The following is a 19,692-nucleotide window of genomic DNA, read 5'->3' on the forward strand; positions in this document are numbered from 1 at the left end:
TAATACAGCTACCAAAATTAAATACATGGTAAGCTGATCTGGATGGAAGCGTATGACAATATAACTAAACCTAATATCTCCAAACATACAAAAATATATAAAATTGGGAATAATCATCAACTTACCATACTTGTTTTATTTAGCTTTAAATGTATTTACTTGTTTTATTTAGCTTTTAGCCTAGATCACTCATTTTCATGGCAACTTCAACAATAACTCCTTTGAGTGAGTGAAAATTCATGAGATTTAATTTTGAGAAGGATGAGTGTGGAAAGAGTCATTATTTTAACCTCTGAAGTTTTAAATCTTGTTATGATTCACAGGTAATTATATTATTATCACTTTGTTATATTCAATGCAATATTGTTTCAGAATGATATGCATTATATTGGATATACACCATTTTGCGTTTGTGGCATATACACACACAGTTTTCTTAATAGATATGAATTATTGTTTAATTTGTTTTAGAATAGGATTGGTTGCTGTTATTTTGAAAAGTGATCAGTAATTTGTCTTGGTTATTTCTGATGAAGTGTAGTTGTGCTATGCAAAACTATTTACACTTTTTTTATATTTTTTCGGTTTAATAAACGTATCCCTTTTTTTGCAGCGCTGGTCATCTTCCTATTTGACTTACTTATTGCATTCTGCTGGAATGGGTATCAGACTATCTGCTGCAGTGGTTTTGTGTTTGTTGCAATTTATTTATATTGTCATAATTTTTGTATTTTTAAATATCAAGTAACATGGACCTAATGGTTTAGCCTCATATGAAAGTTCACAGAAGGAGAAACAAAATGCTGCTGACAGTGAGTGTGCAGCTTTGGTGGATATTGAGAGACTGCAAGTTGCTGACAAAAATATTACACAATTAATATTTAGTGCATTTATTATGACTGAAAGACCCAGTTTGTGACCTAGCATCAAATGCATAATGCTTTTGATTGTTGAAGAGGTTGCTATTTACAATTCTTTTGTAACCCTTCTAGCTTTGGAAAATGAGGCCATAACTTGATTTTGTCAAAAAGCTCAGGATGCATTGAATCTTAGAAATAAACAGCAGTTCCATTAAAATGTCCGGTATAAATTGAGTCATGGAGTACATTACTTGCTAACTAGAATGTGTTTTCCTATGAATATTTTGACAAAGTCTATGCAAAACATATGTGCATGTATAAATTTATGTAGATAGACAGATAGATTAAAGAATTGGAAGAAATCCTGTTGCATATCCTTTGGTGGCATGGAAGAACTCTTCTTTCATAATCCACATTTGGTACGTTGTTGGCTGCATATCAGAGTAGTATTTATTTCCATTTGCACATTATTCTTTAAATCAAAGATTCATATTCTCTACAGTTTGCAGACTCCATGAATTTCCATGCTGCAAATCAACCCAGGAGGCTTCAACAGTCTTTACCTCTGACAGTCCTATTTCTGGGCTGAAGGTGTCGATATATGTAGAGAATTTTCCTCCCTACTAGCTAAAGACGTAAAGGGGATATATTAGTGGCCAACTGTAATTGGATCATTGTTGGACTTGTTGGGTATTTCTTCCCTAGATAATCTTGCCACCTTCCTTCTATTTATTTTCTGAACTGTTTTTTTTTTCATTCAAGTCCCAGACTGAGCTTGACTATCCTAACTGGCTAAAATGTCTGCAAACAGCTTCTTTTTAAGTTCTGGTATTGATGCTAAAACCTTTTCTATTTCTCCTACAGAGCAAAATTAATAATTGTGACCCTTTTTCACAATATGAAGGATAGCAGGAAGTCATAGTTGTATCACCCCCTCTGTTCTTAGAACAGCCATAACTATGATGATAATGCTTTTCATTTTATAAATAAGGCTGCACTATAATTAAGAACCATATGAGTTTGATTATCTGCTATTGCTGGATCTACCCCTAACACACAGGTTTTATTTAATATGTTTTCTCTATACATGTAATTCAGGCATCAAACTATGTGAGATATTTGCTTTTCCTTGTTTTAGATGTAATCCTACAAGCTCTCTCTATAACCAGACTGAACCCCCATCCCTGTCATCATCTTTGTAAGAATTCTTTGGGGTCATTACCTTACATTGTCTGGTAACTCAAGAATATGGATATTACTCATCTAGCTTTGTTTTCAAATTCATCAACTCTATTTCAGTATTGACATATGTAGAGCTCATTTATGTCATGCTCACCGTAGAAGTTATTTGTGTTCTTCATTTTGACAGATGCTCTCTTGCTGCACCATAAAAAGGTTTTAGACATGGTCCAATTGTTCCTCATGGCTGGTTGTGATACTTTTCTTAAGGTCCAAATTAATTGAAAATGCTTGAATCACTTTGATTGCAGATTCCAAAGTTTCATCAACACTTTTGCCATTTCCTTTTTAAATGCTGTACCATTTCAGCCATACTGTCACTACTCTGGCTTGTGCAGCCCATTTAGACTTATCCTGCCACCAGTAACTGACTTGTCAAAGCAATGCAAAATCATTTTTCAACCTTCCTATGGAAAATTTTAACTTAAAATCACATATGCCATAAATTCAAACCAAAACTACATTTGATCTAACAAAATAATTAACAAATAGGAAGGGACTGTGCAGAGGTATCTAAAGAGCATTTACCATTTGCATGTTCTCATGTCTGTCCTGACAGATGTTGCGGCAAACAGGTAGGGTGATGATGGCAATATGTGCACAGTCAGCACGGTTCCCAGGATCTGAGGTTAATGGATTATGCCACTGAATGTGGAACCACCATTACGTTGACATCTGCTATCTGTGGAAACCAAATATGCTACACACACAGCTACATTCCATCAATGAACTAGTCTAAGATTTGTGAGCTGATGCCTGTGCAACTCCTAACACATTCCCTACCACACACTGAAAGACTCTCATAGCAAGGATAACTGATGCTAAACCAACCTTTGCATTCAATGAATAGCCATTCTGCTCATACCCCCTATTCCATGTAAGGCCATAAAGTGTTTGATGTATAATAAACAGTATTACCATTGTGGAGCTAGTGCTATGCTTGCTTTTGGAGTACCCTTGTGTTATAAAAGGATAATGATAAACAACATAGAGGATATTTGGTCTTAAGTTAGTCACTAAGGTATGCTGTCCTGCTAATACTAAGCAGACTAACTCTACACAATTCAGATAAATCATATGGATCTCTCCAATAAATGTGTACATTTACAAATCATTTTGCCACATTTGATTTAATTTCTTTATGGGATGTGTCTCAGAAGCATGTTACTTCTCAATTGCATGCAATTATGGGGTCATTATGTTTCTGTGGTGCCATTATTTATTTATGTATTTCCTTTTGTTTACTAGGATGGTCTAATTGAGCACTAAGACCCATTTTCAGTGGAGGCTCAGGGAGAAAAGCTCCATTAGAGTTATTAAAAATTACAAAGAATTTACAGAGAAAAAAAATCAGTTTCTTAACAGTAGAAATGGGTTATGGAATCATCCAATGGGTAATACAATCAAGAATGAGGTTAATACAATTTGATTTCTAAAGTAATATTATGCAATAATAAACAGATTTCATTTACAAAAGAGCAATGAAAAACAGTATACAGTTATAAATATAGATGGGATTTATTTACATTTATAGTATAAGGTAGGAGAGCTATAAAGGTAGGGGTCGGTAACAGTCTAGAGATCTGAGAAAAAGAGAGGGGGTCAGTCAGGGTGTGAACAAGAACAGAGCAAAAATGAGTCTAGGTGCTGTTTTAGGCTGTGCTTAAAGCTAGTCACACAGCTGTCCTGTTTTAGTGAGATAGGCAGGGAAGTCCACTGTTTGGTGACACAGGATGAGTATAGTTGTGTCTCCAGCTGTATTATGGAATTTCAAAGTTATTACTAATCTCCGATTACCTGACTAAAGGCAACATGGTGGGGAGTAGTACCCAAAAATGTTTTGTAAAAAAGAACATGTGTGTGGTTTGTGTATTATTTTGTGGGTAATTTGAATCTGAGTGAATGTAAGGTGATTAGGTAGTTCTAGCCAGCTGAGCTTCTTTAGTGTTAAGCAGTGGTGCAAACAGCTAGGATGAAGTAGCTGCAAATGTGGCTGCTTTCTTAAGGCATGCCTCCTGTTTATTTAGTAAGGTGGCTTGAATGTTGGTTAATATGGGTGATGCACTGAGAAGGGAGGTGAGTCTTGATTGGGAAACTCGTATTAATGCGTCACCTCTTCCTTGCTTATTGCCACTCCTTAAGCTGATTCATATGTTAACTGTTTCTATATACCCCTAAAATTGCAGAGATACAATTTCAGTCTATAAAAGCCTACAATTAAATACATCCAGTCAACAAAAGACAACACTGACATACACTTTGTTAGCTGCCTTTTAAAGGTTTCATTGGAGAGGTATTTTTTTAACAATGAGTTACAGAATACTAAGAACTAGTGGCTACAATGGAGAAAGCCATGTGGCCCATATATGTTGGACATACCTGTGGAATCTTTAATAATTCAATATTTTCAATTCAAACATTCAAGGAAGGGTGATGGTGTGTAACCAGATCATGCAGGTAAATCAGAAGCAGTAAAGATCTCTGTGATGGTTATCAGTTGTTTTATTCTGGTGGTTTCCCAGATGCAAAAGCAAAGATTCATCCACAGCTGATATCTGATCTTAAAGTATTGATTAATTTTGGAAGAGTGACATGATACTGGATTTATTTCATTATCAATTCTGATCTTGCATATAAACTAAAATGTGACAAGAGTCTTAGACAATAGCCTGCATAAAAATACCTTCAGTATTCAAGGAGAAAGCATCAGTCAAGTTGATTTTATACATGCTGCAAGGAAAGCTAAGCAATCAACTGTTGTAAATTAAAAAAAAAAAAGAAGCAAAGTTGTACATCAACATAAATGTGAAAGTTTATTCATGACTTCTTTGGATACCTTTCAAGAGAGAATATGGATGCTGTACAGCAACACATGAGAAGAAACCAAGACTCTAAAGGGAATACCACCAATCAAAGTGAATAACCTAAGTTGGTGTTGTCTCATAATATCTATTATGGAGTTTCAATGCAAGTAGGCATCAGACCAGTTATATGCACTGGAAATCATGCCACAACTCCTCGTCAAGCAAGTTTCTGTTGCAGAGTACTCCCTACAGACCATGGACAGATATCTCCAAGGTCAACCTCTGAGGATCACATTCATGATCTATACTATAACATACAAAACATGATGCATTTATTACAGCTAGACTTCTAGTTTAATTTGTAAGTTAATTTATTAGATTTGAGTAATGCTGGTTTTGCTTCAGGCATGAAGTGGTCTGACACTTTAGTGACATTTAAATCACTTTAACAGGATCATGAATCACATTAACAGGATTATGAGTGTGGAGACTATGTTACAAGTCCTGCTATGGCCTCTGGAAATAAACTATTCACAGTTCTTCATCTGCCAAATGTATATATTTTACTGAATTTAAAGGTGCCAGCATAACAAAGTATACAAAATGCTGGAACAGATGAAAGAAGGCACACTGAGACCACAAGTAAAGTTAAGCGCTTTTCGTTTATGTTGGATCATAAACTTCATCAGACAATACATTAAAACACAGCCCACATTTAAATACACAGTAAAAAAGGAATCAACCAATCAACATCTAAAAAAGCATTGATTCAATTAATAGCAATTACAAGCAGCCACCACCCCCTTGTTAAGAATCATTGTAGACTTACAAAGGTAATTCATCTTAGATTTACCTAACAGTATTAACTACTAAACTACACAATTAAATATAACCTGATAAAATGTATATGAAGCAAGTGCAAGAGTGCAAAAACATATATAAAAAAATGGTTGTCTACTTGGCTAGGTGCCAGTTATGCCCAGCGTTTTACGTGGGCAAAACTGAGAGGAAGCTCCGTGAACGCATATACGAACATCTTTATGCGATTAGGAAACTTAAGTGTGAGAATGCCTTAGCGAAACATGTCAATTCTTTTCCTGGACACACTTTTAAGTTCATTGTTATTGACCAGGTTCATATCAACCCAAGAGGCGGCCTGACTCTTTAAAACTTGAGGAGTTGGAACTCTGTTGGCAGATCAGGCTAAATGCCTACCACCAGCCTGGTATTAATGATGGCTGTGCGTTAAGTAGTATTTTGAGGCTCAGAAATTTGCAGCGTTAAAGTATTTGGGTGTAATAATATGATATAGTGTGAAGATGAAGTATGTATTTTTTATATATGTTTTTGCACTCTTGCACTTACTTCATATACATTTTATCAGGTTATATTTAATTGTGTAGTTTAGTAGTTAATACTGTTAGGTAAATCTAAGATGAATTACCTTTGTAAGTCTACAATGATTCTTAACAAGGGGGTGGTGGCTGCTTGTAATTGCTATTAATTGAATCAATGCTTTTTTAGATGTTGATTGGTTGATTCCTTTTTTACTGTGTATTTAAATGTGGGCAGTGTTTTAATGTATTGTCTGATGAAGTTTATGATCCAACATAAACGAAAAGCGCTTAACTTTACTTGTGGTCTCAGTGTGCCTTCTTTCATCTGTTCCAGCATTTTGTGATTTTTGGAAGTTTGTCATCTTGTTCGTGATTTAACAGTTTGTGATGTCTACTGGAGCAGAGCGTGGAGATATTGGTACACAATTTGACCTGACACCAGCTATTTTAAATGACTTTGTCGATAGTCCATTACCACCACCTTCTACTCTTCAAAACGGTAACAATGTTAACTTGGAATCCGTTTTGGGGCGTTTGGACAATTTACTTTTCCGCATTGATGAGCTTGAACGTAAGTTTGACTCTAGCAAGTATCCGGTTCCTGTTCCGGTTGCCACAGATGCTGTGAGAGGTTCTGATTCTAACTCTACCGTCCATGCTACAGTGAGCAGTGGCAGTTCCACACAGGAAAATGAAAAGAGTCTGCCGTGTGGTCAGAGATGTAGTTCAGGGCACTATCATAGCCCTGCGGTTGCGGTTACATTATCGGGACCTGTATTACGTGGTTTTGACAATATTAATGTTCCTTCTGTTAGTAGTGACAACGGAAGGCTTCCCGTTTTCGATGATAGGCCGACGGGGGTTGGTCCGAATGGAGGAATTCATTGTGGTGAAACACGACAACAGGGTCCTTTACTTGCAGGTAACGGCACTGACTTTAATTTAAATGTGTGGTTATCGGATTCATCATTTTTTGGCGCGACTTCCAAATTTACCAGTGTTGATGGTGGAGTCGTAGCTGAAGTTGCTAATATTACAACTGACATGAAAGATCTCGATAAAGTGCTTGTTAAATTGAGGAAAACCCAGTTAGAGGTTTCCTATTTTAAAGAGTGCCTGAAAAATAAGGTTGTACCAAAGGGGTTGCGGCGTTGGCAGTATCCAACAGGGCTCGAACCCAATTCACAATTCCATTTAGAAATTATTGCCATGTTTGATCGTCATGGGTTCGAAATGCTTGAACTCATGTGTAAGCATTATGTAAAGGCGGTTGAGGCCTTGACTGAGTTGGCAGGTGATTTGGATAAGAAAATCAGGCTCAATAATGAGTTTGCCCGGTACAAGTTCGAGTATGACCGCATGTTCACCAGCATTGATATGTATTTAAGTAAACTCAAACAAAACAAGGTGAAGAAGCTGGATAGGGATTTAAAGGCTTACCAAGCTGGCACAGCCTACCCAACACCTTCAGTGTCCCAGACTGGGTTTAAAGTTAATAACGTTGGTCGTGTTCGACCTGAATATAATAACGGTCAAGGGACAGAAAACATCAATAATGAAGGTGACCAGTTTCCTGACAACGTAGTACATCAGAATGTTGTCAGTGAACCGAGTTACAGTAATGTTGCTTCTAATCAGTCGGGTAACGTTTCTGGTCACTATAACTTGAGGTCAAATAACCCTAATTTTTTAGGGGGAAGACAAAAGCAACACCAGCCTGTCTACCAAAACGTGAAGAGGAAACAGAAAAACAATTGAACTGTGACTTTGAGCCCCTTTTGTTAACGCCTATTAGGGGCACAGGGGCTATGACTACTGATGTGCTTGATACTATAGACTCTAGAGACTCAGTGGTAATTGACGAAGATTTGTTACAAGTTTTCTCTGACTGTCCAGTTGCTGCAATGGATTCTGTATGTGTTGAGGAGGAGGTTATTACTAGGAAGGGACCATTACTATTATATAATGATAAGGGTGACTTCACAGTATATAACTTTTCTAATGTGAACATCCCTTCCGAGGTGATTGATTTATTATCCAAAGGCAATACTTATGTTCCACATAGGAATTTGGATGTAGTTAGAACTATTATAGATCTCAAGATGTATACCAGGAAGTTAAATTTTAGGGTTATGTTTGGTGATACCCCCCATGGTGAAACTGGTCAGTTTCACATTTCTAGCACATTTAACCCACCCCTTAATCCGCTGATTAAGGTGTTCGAACAGTTTTGCGAACTGGATATTAGGAACCTGGCCAAGTCTGCACCCTCTGTAGGATCTAATTTTTATAAAACTAGTGTTGTGCAGAAGGAAAGAGACAGTCTTGAGTTTATTAAACTTAATAATTTAAGAATTTGTAAACCCGACAAAGGAGGGGGGGTTGTGGTGTTTGACCATTTGGATTATGTTAATAGAATGGAGTCATTACTAAATACGGTGTCTTACGAAGCTAGCTCCCGGTCTGAAATTAATAAGGCATATAACAATATTAAGAATGTGATTGAGGACTTGTATATTGAGGACAGAATTACCCGGGATCTTTATAACTTTATGGTTACCAGTTTCCCCAGGTTTCCTTGTCTTTTCGGGATCCCCAAGATCCACAAATGTATTGATAATCCGCCTATGAGGCCTTTGGTGGACAGTAGGGGGTCTCCTACATATTCCTGTGCAAAGGTAGTTGACTCTATTCTGCAAAAATATCTAGTCAATTTAAAACAAATTTGTAGGGACTCTTGGACATTTCTCAGTAACATTAATGCATTAGTATACAGATCCAATTACAATTTTTTAACTATAGATGTAAAGGATCTGTATACATGTATTCCCCACGTGATAGCAATAGATTGGGTAGGAGAAATGTTGAGATTGCTTAACTGTCCCACTGATGACATTCTAATGGTAGAGGAACTATTGGACTTAATTCTTAATAACAACTTTTTTGTTTTTGAAGGTGACTTTTACCTGCAAAAAGTGGGTATTGCAATGGGCTCACCTTGTGGGGCCAGTGTGGCCAACATGGTAATGGCCTATTGGGAACATCAGTTTGTATTAAATAATAATGTATTTAGGGACAACATCATTTTTTGTACCCGCTTCTTGGATGATATTTTTATCCTGTTAGACGGCAATGAATCAGTTAGTAATTTGTTGGTTGAATACTTTAATTCAACTACAGTGTTCCTTGAATTTACATCTAATTTCGATGTTTCTAACATTGACTACTTAGACATCACTTTAACTAAGGATGTTCTACATAAGAGATTCGTTTCATCAGTTCACAGGAAAAAAACATACTGTAATTCCATGCTCCATTTTACGAGTTGCCATCCGTACCATCAAAAACGTGCTATTATTAAAGGTCAGTTAGTTCGAGCAGCACGTATCACTACACTTGATTCTGCTTTCAATCATGAATGCCTATTCATTAAGGAAATGTTTTTGTCGAGGGGGTACCCGTTACATCTTATTAATGACTTAATTCAAGAAGTATCACATAAACGGTTCACATTAGTTTATGTTCCTTTGTTGAATAATGGAACTAATGGGGCTTCGTCTGTCAACATGTCCTTTAACATTCAGTTTGAACAACAGTCTGAAAACCATTTAAGACATGACAGATTTAATACTTCATTTATTACTACCTTCAATGTAAACAGTGACCTTTGTTTTAAAATCCTTAGGAAAAACTGGGATTTATTTAAAAGTGACATGAACATTTTCACTAGTGTTGGGAATCACCCTGTTGTGATTTATAGAAAGGGCAGAAACTTAAAAAACTTTTGTGAAGGGAGTAGACCTAATCTTGTTAGAACACCAGGTATGTACAAATGCCAAGCCTGTAATTATTGTGGTTATATTCTGGAATCTAATAGATTCTCAGTTAATGACTTGGCTTACCATTTGAAATTAAGGAACAACTGTAATTCCAAAATGGTTGTCTACTTGGCTAGGTGCCAGTTATGCCCAGCGTTTTACGTGGGCAAAACTGAGAGGAAGCTCCGTGAACGCATATACGAACATCTTTATGCGATTAGGAAACTTAAGTGTGAGAATGCCTTAGCGAAACATGTCAATTCTTTTCCTGGACACACTTTTAAGTTCATTGTTATTGACCAGGTTCATATCAACCCAAGAGGCGGGCCTGACTCTTTAAAACTTGAGGAGTTGGAACTCTGTTGGCAGATCAGGCTAAATGCCTACCACCAGCCTGGTATTAATGATGGCTGTGCGTTAAGTAGTATTTTGAGGCTCAGAAATTTGCAGCGTTAAAGTATTTGGGTGTAATAATATGATATAGTGTGAAGATGAAGTATGTATTTTTTATATATGTTTTTGCACTCTTGCACTTACTTCATATACATTTTATCAGGTTATATTTAATTGTGTAGTTTAGTAGTTAATACTGTTAGGTAAATCTAAGATGAATTACCTTTGTAAGTCTACAATGATTCTTAACAAGGGGGTGGTGGCTGCTTGTAATTGCTATTAATTGAATCAATGCTTTTTTAGATGTTGATTGGTTGATTCCTTTTTTACTGTGTATTTAAATGTGGGCTGTGTTTTAATGTATTGTCTGATGAAGTTTATGATCCAACATAAACGAAAAGCGCTTAACTTTACTTGTGGTCTCAGTGTGCCTTCTTTCATCTGTTCCAGCATTTTGTGATTTTTGGAAGTTTGTCATCTTGTTCGTGATATAACAAAGTATACAGAAAGAAGCTATATGTTAGAGTTTTAGTATTCATGATCTCTTCTTAACATGTTGAGGGTATGGTTAAATAAAGTGAATTTTGAAACTAAAGTGTAATGCAATTCAAATTGTGATTCTAGAAACACTTTTGTTCCAAATATTTTAATTCAAAAAACACAAACACAATCATAAACAGAAAGGAAAGCAAACATGCAGTCATATATACACCCATTTTCTGCAAATATCTAATAGATAGCAATTAGGAATTGTAAGATACATTTTACTGAAAACATAACTGGCTAATCACTATAATTCTTTATTTTTTCTAATTTTATTTTCTATTTAAAAGTACAAGTTCTTCTTGGATCTCACAGAAGAAACTGCAATTTCTCTTTGACACACATTAATGGCTAACTTTATAAATTCTTAGATGTTTGGTGCAGAATCTTTTTTTCCAATTCAGCATAACTTTCCTCACTACAGTTAGAATCTATACTACTGAAAACTCATTTGAATGTACACAATCTGGAAATAGAGAACTGGTTAATATGCAGGATTCAGATAATATACATCTTTGAGACCATAGTACTTTAAAGAATTCTTGTAAGATGTACCAATATATCTTATTTTACCACATCTATAGAACAAGAAAATAATTTTATTAAATATTGCAGTTATTTTATGCTAAGAATTAAAACTCACATGAAGATACTTAAATATCTTTCAGTGAATATTTGATGTAGAACCAACAGACCTCAATATTAACTCTTTAGAAGTATCATTATATATCAAAATAGTTTATCAAAATAATCCCAATATTTATTAATTTTAAATTGTATAGCCATTAATAATGCATTTTAATTTGAAAGAGAATGTGTTATATTTCCAAACCACGAATAACCAATGAAAACTAATCTAAAATCACTGTATAGTTTTTAATTATTATCCCCTTAGTCAAACTTTTATTTTACCCACACTTTTTACTAAGATTTTGATATAATAAGATAAAAATAAGATATTGTATCAACAAATTCAACCAATAAATGAGGTTACTAAGATATAACATTTGATAATATTGCTTATAACTATTAAAACCTTTCATATAAACTATTGGTAGAATAGTAAAAGAAAATTCTCAAAGGAGGATACTTTTTTATGATTGATTTAACATATTAATATAATTAGAATTTCTTAAACTGATAAAAGGACTATTTTATAATATTCAAATTATTTTACTAATATTTAATGAATTAAGAACTCATTTCAACTGATAATGGCTTGTTTCCATGTGTGAAATTTATTTCCATTGAGTAGGGGTTATCCGCCAAATATATTTGTATTAATTTATCTTCAAATGAAAAATTATTTCATTTATTGATCAAAGCTTCTAAATCGTTGGTTATAATATTCATAATTTTGTTCAAATTGTCAAATATATTTATTCCTAAATATTTAGCTTGTTCTTTAATGATATCAGACTAATTGCAGGCATCACTGGTTTTACTTTAATCTCTGTTTTATTCTAAATAAAATTTGTAATACTTTCAAAAATACTAATTGCTGTTCTAATTGTTTAAAGTTCATGCTGTTAAAATAAAATAATTGGCAATAACTGTATTTTAGAAGAGAAAGTCTTACTTTTAGAACCCTCAATACTGTTTCTTATAAATTCTGCAAATGGCTTAATGTAAGGATCAAATAATAATGGTTCATAGGTTCATACTAAGCTATCTGCCCTAGGGCATTTATAAGCCTAGCCAGAGTGTGTTTGGCTTTCGCCACCCATTTCAAATTAATTTTGCTATGCCCTTTTTTGAGGTTAGTATACTGTGCCTCTGTCTAACAGTGACACAGAAGTGATACCCGGGGTAAACCTATGATCCTCCCATCCACTCATCAAGATTCCTCTTGAAGAGAGTCAATGAGGAACTCTGCCTAACCTGGACTGGGATTTTATTCCAGAGTGAAGGGAGCCTCTGGGTTATGAATCTGTCCCTCCAGCATGTCCTATTTATTTCAGTGCTGAGGTTCAAGTCTCTCGAGCGCGTAGCTCGATGGGATTTGGATTTTCTGAGGTGCAGCATATCCATTAATTCCGGGTTGGACATGGCTTTATACGTCAGGCACAGACCGCCTCTAAGCAGGCGGTATGCCACTGAGTAGAGCTGGAGTTTCTTTAACCGGGCAGCATATGGCATCTGTTTGAGCCCTTTGATCCTCTTGGTGAGGTACTTTTGGGGTGTTTCCAGTTGCTGCAGGTGTCTGGTAAAGTACATCCCAAAAGGGGCATTGTACTCAATTATGGGCCTGATGAGAGATGAGTAAAGAGGCACGATGACCTCCCCTGACCTAGATGTGAATCCCTTCATGATTAGGTGGGCTATATAAAATGTTTTTCTAACCACTTTGGCCATGTGGTTGTCAAATGAGAGATTGCTATCAACTTGGGTCCCCAGGTCCCTAATTACTTCTTCTGTACTTAATGGATTACCACCTATGTGGTAATTTGTGGGCACTTTGTTTTTGCCAAAGGGGATGACTATACACTTTTTGGCGTTTAGCTTGAGGCCATGGCTCTGGCACCAGCTGTCTGTTTCTATGAGGCCCTTTTGGAGGATGCTTGTGTCAGCTGTAGAGTTGATTATGGTGCCCAGTTTGCAGTCATCTGGGAACTTGGTCAGCCGCAGTCCTTCCATGTTGGCCTGTACCTCCGAGAAATATATACTGAACAAGAGAGGTCCCAGGACTAAGCCTTGTGGGACGCCACTTGTAACTGGTTTGGAGTGTGACATAGCTCCATCAATTCTAACCATGTAGGTTCTGTCCTTGAGCCAGTTTGCAACCCATCTAGTGACATAGGGGTTTATATTTAAGCTGGTGAGCTTATCTATAATGCCCGAGTGGGGTATTGTATCGAAGGCTTTTGCGAGGTACAGGTAGGCTGTGTGGACCACCTTCCCCTCGTCAGTGGCCTTGGTGACTGTTTCAAAGAAATCAACCAGGTTTAAGAGGCAGGATCTGCCCTTAACAAAGCCGAACTGGGTAGGATCCAGTGTCTGTAGGACCCCAATATCTTTATTTATGAGGTCCATGATGATCCTTTCCATAGCTTTGCAGACCAAGCTAGTCAGGCTTATGGGGTGATAGTTTCCAGGGTCCGTTGAGGCACCACCTTTGTGGAGAGGGATCACTGTTGCTGTACGCCACTCTTTGGGTACATATCCTGTAGTAAGGCTGAGATTGAACAGTAGTTTTATGTTTGGGTTTAGCTCTTCTTGGAGTTCATGTAGGATGCAGCCCGGGACACTGTATGGTCCCATTGATGCTGTGTTTTTTGCTTTGGAAAGGGTGGCTCTTACCTGTGCATCTGAGATGTCAGGGGGGCAGCACTCTGCTGGGATAGATATTTGCCCTTTTGGTGGGGAGGGGGGGGAGAAGTTTGTGCTAAACCTGTCAGCTAGGATGTTGGCAACGTCTGTGGGTTCGGTGCATTTTTTTGTCATTTTGGACTAATTCTGAGCATATCTGGGAATTCCCACCCAGGTTCCTAACATAACTAAGGAAAGCCTTGTGATTATCCTTAGTGTCCTGTGCAATTTGTCTCTCGAAGCTGGCCTTAGACGATTTTATGAGTGCCCGTAGTTTTTTGCTAATTCTGATCAGAGATGCCTTCCCTTTTTGGGATTTCGCTCTATCATGTAGTAGCTTCCTCATTCTATTGTATAGTTTTGTTTATGGTCCACCAGACAGGACGTCTGCCTTTGAAGGATTGGGTCTTGGTTTTATTTTGGATTGCATGATCCATGCATTCCTGAAGGTGTTCATAGAATTAGTTTATAAAGGATTCTGTGGTCTGGGCCGTATTTTCCACAGGCCCGGGGGCTTTGAAGGATTCCACCTCGGTTTTGAGGACTGTGAAATTTGCTTTAGAGAAGTTTTTCACTGTGGTTTTCTGGGCAGGGGGCGGGGGCGGGATGTGAATATCCAGTGAGATTAGTTTATGGTCTGATCTTACCAGTGAGGGATACACTTCTGGTCTGGAGCATAGAGTCCCCATGTTGGTGATGATCAGGTCCAGTATGTTTTCCCCTCTTGTGGGAGTGGTAACAAGTTGTTCCACAGCATTTGAGTTTATAAATTCTAGGAACCTTTGGGCTAGGGTGTTGGAGCTAGAGTAATGCTTCCAGTCTATGTTTGGGTAGTTGAAGTCGCCCAATATAATGGTGTTTGGAGAGACCTTCATATTTTCCAGTGTTCTCAGGAAGGCCGAGTGGGGTTCCTGCATTTGGGAGGGTGGTCTGTAGCAGGCTATAAACTGGAAGGCAGTTTTACCCACTGTTAGTTGCACATGGATAGTCTCTGATGCTTCGTGCTGTGCCACCAACCAGGCGGTGTGGGTATCTTTGAAGAATATTGATACTCCCCCTCCTTTTCTGGTTCGGTCCAAGTTTTGGGGCCGAAAAGCATGGTATGAGGTATAACCTGGTAGTGCTGGGGTGCTCTCGGGAGCCTTGAACCAGTTTTCTGTTACTGCACAGATATCAATGTTCTCCATGCTAAGGAGAGTTTCGAGTGTGTGCATCTTGAGGTTTGGACGTCTGGCGTTGAGTAGCATTACTCTTAGTTTCTTATCCCTTGTGATACCTATGGAGGTGGGTTTGTCTTTTGAGCCTTGCCTAAAAAAGGCATTATGGGGGTAGCAAGAGCCTTTGCCAATATCCGAAAGCCCAGGGTTGACAGGTGCAAGCCGTCCCTAGTGAAGCATCGTGACTTGTCGAGCATGTCATCCCAGGCTGACAGGCATTGGATCCCCTTTGAATGACACCAATACTTAAGCCAATTTTTGAAATTGATAATCTTGTCTTCATATTGTGACATCATTCTTGGTGAGGGTAAGATGCTACTCAAGGTCAGGGTCATACCAGCCTGGGCTACATGCTCAGAGAGCTCCTCTATGTCTCTTTTCATGTATTCCAGGGAGGTACGTCTCAGGTCATTCACACCAGCATGGACAATGACCGAGTCATATTTGTACTTGCCTTGGAGTGACCTGAGTGCTTGTGTTATGTGGCGGATCCTAGCGCCCGACAGGCAACTCACCGTGACCTTCTCCTTGTTCAGCCTGGTGAGTGGGACGTCAGTGTGCCTGACAATGGAGTCACCTATTACAAGTGTATCAGGTGTGTTGTTTAGCCTTAAGGGCTGTGACTGTTCAGCACACTGGCTTTGTGAGCTATGTGTTGCATGTGTTTTGTTTTGGGGTAGTGGTTGCTTGGGTGTCTGCTTTGGAGGTCTCTGGTGATAGAGGGCATCCTTGCTTAGTATCCTTGCTAATATCTAATGTATTTGAAAGAACAACACATTTTAATCTAAGCTTTGGAACTAACAAATATTCATCAACATTACAACAAACTTATTAGGAAAACCATATATTTCTTGATACTTGTATCAAAAAATCAAAAATCCAGATATATAACAATGTAGTTATTAAAAATTAATCTATGACTGATAATTTATTTATATTATCATGCTTCTTATTATGTAAAATAAAGTAAAACCAGCTCGGCTGTTATGAAATATATCTTTATCTAGATGTTTTAAGCTATCAAATGGGCATAAACACTTTATAATCACTATTGAGTAATGAAATAGGCCTATATGATGTACACTGTTTTGAGCCCATATCTTACTTTAATATATGGGATATTAAACAATGTTTCCAGACTGGTGAAACTTGAGTTTTACTTTGAATTAGAACACATATTTTCTTAAAAACAAAAGATCCTGTGGTAAAAGTTCACATATTTTTGAGATAATACCTGCTTGCCCTGGATCTTCATTATTTGTAAGCATTTTAATCTGTTCTCTGATCTTCTGATAACTTGTTTTATTATTATTTCAGAATACTAAATTAAAATTCTTATCATCAGATTCATTACTTCCAATATATGCGTCTTTAACATTTATTTTCCCCATTTGTTTAATTGAGCATACATTTAATTTGATTTGTCTTGCCAAATGATTTGGATTGGTTAGAAATCCTATTAAGTCTCCTTAGTATAGATGTATAAACTTTAATTTTTCTAATATTTCTGTTTTATGCATTTGTGAATATGTTTATAATTTCTTCTATTATTTTGTATGTTTATATAGTGAAAAATTAGATTTGCAAAAAGGTAATAAGTTTATCGTATAAAAATGCAATTCTTCATCCCACTTTCAAATTTTAATGATATACCAATATTTAATCTTTTGATATATGCAAATCTTAAGACAGTCCCAAAATATTACTAATTATATATATTTTTTTCTAAATATTCTGATATTTCTTTGATAAACCAATATTTATAATCAGGTTGTTTAAATATGCATGAATTCTGTAAGTTAACAGTAAGCTTAGTTTTCAAATGCATATTAAAAAACATAAGGCATTATGCTCCAATACAACATAATAATCATGTGTATTTCTATTTTATATTGCAAATCTGAGGAGATGAATATTCTGTCTATTCTTGTTTCTGTTCTGTACACAAATAAGTAATGTTAAAACATAAAGAATCCTTATTTATACTTAACATTATATCTTTTAGATTAAGATCAGTAATCCAGTTCTTAAAAGCTTTAGCAGTGGATATTATTTTATAATTTCTTAAAGCATAAGTAAATACACAGTTAAAATCCCCCATTAAGATTAGACTACCTTTTAAACTCTATAATATATCTAATATAGCCACCTCAACTCATTGACCTGTTATCCAGTACACATTAGCCAAGGTGTATAATCTTTTATTATATTCTAAAACTACTAAAGCTAGCACTCCTCTTATATTCATAGAACTAAAATATATTTTAGTCATTGTTTTTATTTTCCAGGGAATAGCTGTACCTATGTTTTTCTTTAAAAGAAGCCTGTAAGATCAAATCATAATCCATATTAATTAGTGCTTATATTTTTCTAAAAGGGTGTGTCTTATAATAAGAAGCACTTTTTAATGTCTATTGCTGAGAGGGTTTGCTATGACATATGCATGTATTTGTCTAGTTCTTGTACCAGGTCTATATTATAACTGTGAAACCTCATACATACATACATACGCGAATACGGAATCAACAACACATATTGAGCAAACCGCAAAAACACTGAACATCCTGAACCGCGAAATTCAAAATGTCGAATTGGCATAGTTGGCCAACCTCACCACCCACTATGTACTACCTATCCAAACAAAATAAATAATCCATATACATAACAAAACCCTACTTCTAACCCTAAACTAAAGCTTACATATATTACTATGTTTGCACTTACCTTAACCTGCACTCTAACCCTAAGGTCCGTAACTATTGCACACTTACCTTAAGAAGCCATACCGGAGAAGGGCCAACTATGACTATTCGGCATTTCAAATTTCACGCTTCAGGACGTTTGGTGTTTTTGCGGTTCGCTCAATATGTGTCGACATTTCTGTATTCGCGCAACTGCGGTTTTGCTGTTGTAATAGGTAACCCTTGTACCTACCAATGTCCTCAGTTTGTTTGTAGTATTCATTAAATACACAATTTACTTTTAAGAAGTGTGATTTCTAGATATGCATTCTGTTACTTCTACTGCACTGTATTAAAACAGCCATACTATACTATATCATTATGTTGCATTACTTGGTTTCTCTGCTTAGCCATGATCCTACTATTACATTAGATAAATGGGCTTGATAAACAAGAGAAACTGTGATGAAAATAAAAATATAAAATAAGCAAGTTGTAAATGTGTGTACTTTACTATTTTTAAAGTCACCAGTACATGCAGTTTCAAAACATTCAGTGCAAAAGTTCAGTTATGGAATGAAAAAACGATTGCAGAATAATCTGAAAATAACCAAGGTTAAGCAAAAAATATTAACTATTATAAGACTTGTTTTACTGAATGACTACATTAAGCAAGTAAATGCATAAAGAGGGAAAATGTATTGTAGAGAAAATACATAGTGTCTGTTAAGGATTAACGTAGAAGACTAGGCATCCAGATTTCATAATTATGTGACTGGATCAAGTATAACAAATGATAGATTAAAGCATCTGATAAGGCATAGCAAGAAACAAAGCTTACAAAATGTAATAAACTATAGTAGCAGCCAGTATACATCCACACATTTAAATTCAATTCTGAAAAAATAAGCAAAAATAGATGTACATTGTAAGATGTATAAATTTAGAAAAGTAGCATTGTGATAATGTAGACATGTATACCAGGCAATATAGGAGAAAAAATGAGGTGAAACATCAGAAGTGAACCACAGATATCTTAGAAAACAAACTATACATACAGTGACAGGACAAGGTAGTCTTACACAGACAAACAGATAAATGGTAAAGATGAGATAGATGTGTACCTAATGCACAAATGAGAATGCATTCAAATACTTTGTGAATGCAACATGGATGAATAGGAAAATCTGATTGTAGGTAGGTGGTAGTTATAGTCATACCACCAACACGTTAAGGCTACTTGAGCTGTCAGCGAATGAGTGCATAATTCCGTGGCTATTTATGCTAACATGCAATGGCCACAAATAATTCTAAGCAAATTAAAGTCATGAGATGCAAATGAGAAATGATGTAAAATGGCATGTTATTGAAGCTTCCTCTCACCTACTTACAATTTATAGTTACATTTTTCCACCTCCCCTTGCTGTTCACAGAATCATTATGTATAAAGGATCTATTTAGCCTATCTACTTTGCAATCCGTGAAGACTCT

The sequence above is a fragment of the Protopterus annectens genome, chromosome 17.part0, assembly GCF_019279795.1.
Source record: "Protopterus annectens isolate FY-2018-M chromosome 17.part0, PAN1.0, whole genome shotgun sequence".
NCBI classification, from domain to species: domain Eukaryota; kingdom Metazoa; phylum Chordata; order Ceratodontiformes; family Protopteridae; genus Protopterus; species Protopterus annectens.